The 7,217-nt window shown below is 37.2% G+C and overlaps 1 pseudogene; it reads right to left on the reverse strand.

Moving 5' to 3' along the window:
- Positions 1–897: 897 nt before the first annotated feature.
- On the reverse strand, positions 898–1,852 carry LOC119537149 (annotated as a pseudogene).
- Between the last annotated feature and the right edge of the window lie 5,365 nt (positions 1,853–7,217).

A 7,217-nucleotide genomic window follows, 5' to 3' on the forward strand; every position in this document is an offset into this window, starting at 1 on the left:
TGACCTTATAATTTGCCCAAGTATTTCCTGGTCCATAGATGAGGCCCTTAAAAATATGGACTCTAGTTAATAGTATAATTATAATCATATCATTCCATCAATTGTAACAAAGATACCACACTTAAGCAAACTATTAATATTAGGGAAAAATTCATTTGCAATTGACATATATCAGAACTCTGCATTTTCTGCATGATTTTTCTGTAAACCTACAGCTTATCTAATAAAAAATTTAAAAATGTAACCCATTAATCTATTCATTCTTTCATCCAGCAAATACAAACCTAAACATTAATATCTGCAAAGTAATCCATTCAGAAGAGGGAAAGCAATGGTGGACAAGAGAGGAAGAAGGCCTGTCTTCTTGGGAAGTATATTTTAGTGGGGTGTTTCCAAAATGCTTCTAATGTCATTGAACCCCAAATCTGCCCATCATCCCATTTGCCAAAAATTCTTACTCATCAGCTCTAAGGCAAAACACTATGTGTATATTTCTACATTTGTAAAGATTTTAAGCAATATGTTTAAAGTCTCATCTCCATTTAGTATACTTATTCCTTTTAGGGAGCTTTAAGTAATTTGAGCCCTGCCTCCATAAATCTATACATGTATTTGTATAATCATAAATACAACTAAGGTAAGTTATATTTCTATTTCCTAGGCCTATAATAATATATTGAACATGATAGGTGCTGAATTAAACTTTGTTTAATGAAAGACTAAGTAAATGAGAAGGTGGATCATTTCTTCCCATGTTTGAGATGACTTCATGTAGAAGAGGTTGGTGTCTCCTTCTTACATTCTTTTCATCACTATGTGGCTTGTTATATTTTCAGTGGCTCAGTACACAAGAGTTATGATTAGAGATGATCCTGTTTCTCTCTGTACATCAAAGATTTAATGACGCTGGCTGACTCTGATGCCGACGCCACCCAGTTGGAAGAGATGCAGCATCCTTAGTTGAATCTGCTTGGTCTTGATGGTGTAAACAACTGGATTGAGCACTGGAGGTGTGAGAAAGTGGAGATAGGAGAGCAGCACATGACTGCCTGGGGAAGCCTGCTCCCCATATCTGTGGATCATGCAGAGGCCAATCATAGGTGTGTAGAAGAGCAGCACAGCACAGATGTGGGAGACACAGGTGTTGAGAGCTTTGAGGTGCTCAGCCTTGGAGGCAATAGACAGCACTGTTTGTAGAATGAGCCCATAGGAAGGACAGTGAGCACTGAGTCCACACCCAGAGTGGAGAGCACTACAAAGAGACCATAGGCACTGTTGATGCGAGTGTCAGCACAGGCCAGCTTCATGACATCTGGGTGCAGGCAGTAGGAATGGGACAGCTGGTGACTCCAGCAGTAAGGAAGCCTCTTTAGCATGGCAGGGGCCAGGATAAGGAGACTGATACTGTGCACTAAGATGGTCAGGCCCAAGCTGGCAATCTGAGGGCTTGTGAGGATGGTGTCATAGTGCAGTGGGTTGCTGATGGCCACAAAATGGTCCAAGGCCATTGTCAGCAGCACAGAGGACTCCATGATGGAGAAGGTGTGGATGAAGAAGAGCTGCACCAAGCATACGTCCAGGGCCACCTTCCTGAGCCCCAGCATGTAGATGGTGAGCACGGTGGGCAGTGTGGAGGCAGACAGGCCCAGGTTGGTCGCTGCTAGCATGAACAGAAAGTAATACATGGGCTGGTGAAGGGAGGGCTCTGACCTCACCACCCACAGGATCAGGCTGTTCCCTGTCAGAGATGCCACATACATGGCACAGAGAGGGATGGAGAGCCAGGTGCGCACAGCCTCCAGGCCCGGGAGGCCTGTGAGAAGTATGTGCCAGTGTGGTTGGAAGATGCCATAGTGAACTGTAGGGACAGAACTCCAAACATACGTGGAATCACGGGCCCTATAATCAAATAAATTGGTGGGTCAGAACATGTAATGGAAAACTATTCCTTACAAAACTCCACAAAATAGTCCTCTATATTGAAAAATTCATGATCTTATAATTTGCCCAAATATTTCTTGTTCCAAAGATGAGGTCAGTGCTTTGCACTCTGAATTTTGTTGTCTGTAGCTGAAGACAAAAGCTGGCTCTTGACAGGAGACACAGGTAGGTACTCACAGACCTTCTTCATAGAAAAGTAGACTGAGGGGTGAGAGGTGAACTTGGCACTGATCTGCTTTCACAGATATTTGTTCCTTTTTTTCCTTTTGTAAGTTTTATTAATGATTTTCCTACCCTCCACCTCTTTTTCTTGCAAGTGCCTGCATGTCTTCACACGATGTTAATGCACTTTCTACCCATGACTCAAAAAGAAAAAATAAATGTAAACTAAAGACTCCCATTAATTCTTAATTTGTTATATCCTCATATCGATCTTCCTTATTATATCCAGGTTAGATGCCTGCATTTTCATTCATTAATTAAACTGACCCAGGCACTGTTCTACAGGTAGAAATAGAACTTTAAAAGAGTAATAAGGCTCCAGTAATGAAGGAAACATGAGAGTCAAGACTATTTTAAATATGTGAGGAAAATAAAACAATATGGAAAGAGAACATGATGTTATATTAGACCAAGAGTTTAGGGAATAGCTCTCTGAGGAAAAGGCATTTGGGATAAACATAACAGCAAAGAGGAGCAAAAAAATTGAAGACGTGTGCATGTATGAGTGTGTCTATGAAAGGGACGAGATTTGTAGAGAATAGTGAGGAAAAATATCAAATTATTAGAATTTGATTTAATTATGTGACAGGATCTGCTGTAGCTCGCTTTGTGATAGACATATGAGAGGTTAGAGAACAGAGAGATCCAGAACCAACAACACTTAAGAAAACTGCATTTCACCTATTAAAAAAGACAAAGCAAACAAAACCAAACCAAACATTAAAAAACAAAAAACAAAAACCAGAATTCTCTGCAGTGCTGAATATGTATCTAATGACTCTGATTGCCTTAGACAAAGAAGAAGCCTTGCTCCTCACTGTTAAGCTCGGGCATGGTGCAGGCACGGCCAACAGCAGAAACAGGTTGGTTGATTGGGATTCCCCAAAGAACTTAATCATAGATGGTTAAAGAATAGAAAACTTATGACAATTGTAATAAACAAGAATGCTGTTTAGTGGCTGGTAGTTTGTTAGGAAAAGGACTCAACTGATAAGGGAATCTATATTTTGGTAATCTCTGCTGCTCCAGGAAGCTGGGCAAGTTGTTTTACCTTCACATATAGCTTTATGAATTTCTAGTCATTTACCGACAGATGCAACAAATCTGAAACAAGGTGAAGAAATAATATACAACACTGGCTGAGAATTATGCATTCAAGTGAATGGTGTGAATGTTCTTTATGAATTCCCCTTCCTGCTTGCACTCTTCAGTGTTTTTCAAACTCAGAGAAAATCTTTAACATTTCTTTAGCAAAGTGGAATATTCCTTGCTTCACTTGTAGTTATCACAAGCAAAGAAACAAGCAAGAAAATGCTCTCAGTGTAAACAGAATCAGGACTTCTAATTTTATTGCATTTACTCAGGCTTCGAGAAAAAGAGCGTTATGATTAAAAGGCACTGAGATGCTTATATATGTGGAATATGTCTCAATTATTATTTTTTATATTTTATATTCACCTGACTGTCTAGAAGAAGAATAGTGTGGTGAACTTGTGTTTGTTTGTGTTTGATTTTGTTGTCATTTTAATTTTTAAGAAATACTTGTTGAATAAAGGCATTTAGTGATAATTAGCATGATAGTGTGGTTGATAAGACAGGACACCTGTTTTTAATCCTTGCTACACCACACAAACACGGGGGGTGAGGGGTAGGAATCTATGGACAAATAATCTTAACTCAGAACTTCTATAAATTGGCATATAGTATAAAATTAATTTCATGTATATATTTTCACCCTTAATTTATTCATATAGTGCACAGAGTCTGCTAAGGACAATTAAATGTCACTGAGGATAGGGTTAAGTGAGAGTTATTTCACAGTGTACTATGAGCTTCTTGCATACAGTAGCTGTTCCTTTTAGCTGGTAAGCAGAGTTTTCTATCATCTCTACAGATATTTGGCTTCATGGAGCAGACAAAGTGGGAAGCCATGCTGGATTTTCCAATATCAATGTCTATTTTCTTGTGAAATCATATTAGGATTCAGGTCAAGAGTATAAAGAGCCCATAGAAAGCTGTGATAGTAATAAGACAATGGGTTTCATGTTCACAAAACATTCTCTTCTCACATTATGTACATACACTCATGTAAACTGCATTGATTTCAGTTTTCTCATCTTCTAATAAAAGGGGAATAAGGAAATTGGACAAATTCTTACAGTATGCCAATATCTAGAATTATCTGATGAGACACTACAACAATCAGTAGCACAGTTATTTGATGTAAAGTATTCCGTACAGAGCCTAGAAAGTAAATAATAACTGTCAATGTTTGAACTTTAATTATTTCTAAATGTACTTACCATGCTCAAAATGCAAGGAGCTCTTTCAAGGATGATTCTTCAAGGATTTACAAATAATTATAATTAATGTTGATCACCCTGAGTTTATTGATTCAGTCTGTATCTTTCAACCTTCCTTCTTACAAGAAGACATAGAGTGTCTTTTCAGACTATCTTCATACGTAGCAATTCCCTGTGCCATTTTTTCCTTCATCTTAGCTTTTCTCCCTTAAGTGGCAGAGAATTAGTCTGCCTAGCAATTCAGGTATACACATATAAGGCTGTATTTAAGAGATGGAAGACTTTTAACAGTGATTTAATAGTCCATCTCCAAATTCCACATTTAATTGTTTTCCTCTGCTAGGACTGCAACATTTGATGATTTCTTGGAAATTTATCCAGGAGCTCCAGGATGTTACCTGAAGGTGAAGAGCCTCATTTATCTCTCTAATTGTTTGCTAACCCATCGGTTTTCAGGATCTTAAAACATATTAACATTGTTCTTAAATGGGCACTAAAAAGAACCTTGGCAGACGACTTTTGCTCTTTCCTTGCAATGCCCCACCGTATTGACTCACCCACAAGGAGACATGGGCTGAAAGCAATTCTCCCCCTTCTCAAGAGTCCAATGGCAGGGATACCTAAATGGAGAGTAATTTTACAGCAAACCAGCCATCCTGGGAATGATCCCCTGAAGCAACTAACAGGCACCATGGGCTTTGGGACAGCAAATGACTTTAACCATGACTCTGTCAAACAAATTATAAAGAGACCCACTGTGATTGGGAAATCCTTGGGCCCTGCCCAAGTCTGAATGTTTTGGTTACTAAGTTCCCTTATATTGTAGTTAAAAAGGAAATGGTGTGATTGAGAATAAAAACTTCAAATAAGACAGACCTGAGTTGAAGATGTTTTCCACCACTTACAGTTACACAAGTTCCATAAATTCCCAGAACCTCCTTTTTCATCGGTGCAAAATATCATAGTATAAGCATTGGGAGGAAGTGGATGTAATGGTTAACAACATTGGCCCTGGGGTCAAATTCTATGGGTTTGTATCTCAACTCTGTCTCTTAATAGCCCTGAGTCTTTGAGTGTGTTATTTCACCTCTCAATGACTCAGTTGCCTCATCTTTGAGGTTTGGATAATGAGGGAAACAAATGTATAGGACTATTGTGAGGATTTGATGGGATAACTCACCAAAGAATTTATAACAATGCTTGGCATACTTACATAATAATCAATAATATTTAATATTTATATGAAATACAATTCATATAATTAAATTATGTGAAATAATATTGTGAGTATTTAATGCAACTTTATATATGTAAATCACATACCATAGTTCTTAAAAGTATTCATTGAATATTTAATCAATAATAATAATTATTGTAATTTTCATACAAGTACAATAGATACACTTCTTCTGGTTGCAGCAGAAATAAGAAAATGTTAGTAAAATAAAGACCTTTCCAACTCTGAGGATGTGTCTCTGTAGTTAAATAGAAATCAAAATACTAAACACAGCATTGAATAACAAGGCAAACAATTCATGCCCTCCATAATAATGTATTGTTTTACCATAAAATTGTAAAGCAAAACAAAAATATCAGTTTTTGTTGTGGGCACAGTACTTTGAAAAATGTTAAGTATGAATGTTACACTATATAGAGTACTGAGAAGCCTTTTAACTCATAGCTATATGCCAGCAAGAAAGAAAGTATATTGAATGTATACCCTTCAAATAAGCAAGTCTAATCCTGAGCAAGATGTATAAGGCATATGAGACAAGACTTGCCGACAATGTACAGCTGTGATTCCTGGTATGAAAGGAAACAATAGGTGAACTGCATATTCACCCTGACTTTCTGCCTGACAGCACTTTACTAGCTTAGACTGGGAAGTTGAAGGCAAATGAAAGCAAATCTTTATTTACTGAAGAGAGAGAGAAAAGAGATCAGATTTCAGATAGAGTGAGATGGATTAAATTTTGGGGCAACTACTGGATAGGAAGTCACTGCAGAAGGGAGGAGCCTGCTTAGATATCCATTTGAGTTTTTGACAAAATACCAAGGTGCACGTTTACAGGGCATGACTCCAGAAAGTTTGGCAAAGAACAACTTTTGGGAGGTCAGGATGGGCTCTAAAGTTGAATAGAGATTAGGGAGTTCATACAATACTGGGACATATTGGGGTTTCTGCAAGAAGAGTGGACAGATGTCTTGGAATACTTTGGGCTTTAATTTGAAATCCTAGAAACTCCATACCATACCATAATAAACACCCCCTTATAAAAGCTAAAACCAAAATGTAAAAGCATCAAAATGATCTTTCAGTAAGTTAACTGACTGCCAGAAGAAATCTTGACACTCTCTTTACATAAGATATATGACCCAGATTACCAAAAATGTAGCATCAACAATACCCAATACATGCAGAAAAAAACTAGACAAATAAAGTGGCAGAAAAATATTACTCAAAGTCGAAATAAACAAAACAGTAATATGAAGTGATCCAGGATGTGTAAAAGACTCTGGAATTAGAAGAAAAATCCTTCAAAATAGCTGTCTTAGATATATTTAAACATTCAGATAAAAATATAGACATAATCAGTTACCAGATGTGGAATAGAGAAATGAAAACTATATAAGTGAAGTCAATGATAATTAGAGAATGAAAAATATAATATCTAAATTAAAAGAAAAAAAATCACTTCATGACTTTATCAATATATTATCAGCATGTTGAAAACAGAAGAAAAATGAACT

The sequence above is a fragment of the Choloepus didactylus genome, chromosome 6, assembly GCF_015220235.1.
Source record: "Choloepus didactylus isolate mChoDid1 chromosome 6, mChoDid1.pri, whole genome shotgun sequence".
In the NCBI taxonomy this organism is placed as follows: Eukaryota; Metazoa; Chordata; class Mammalia; order Pilosa; family Megalonychidae; genus Choloepus; species Choloepus didactylus.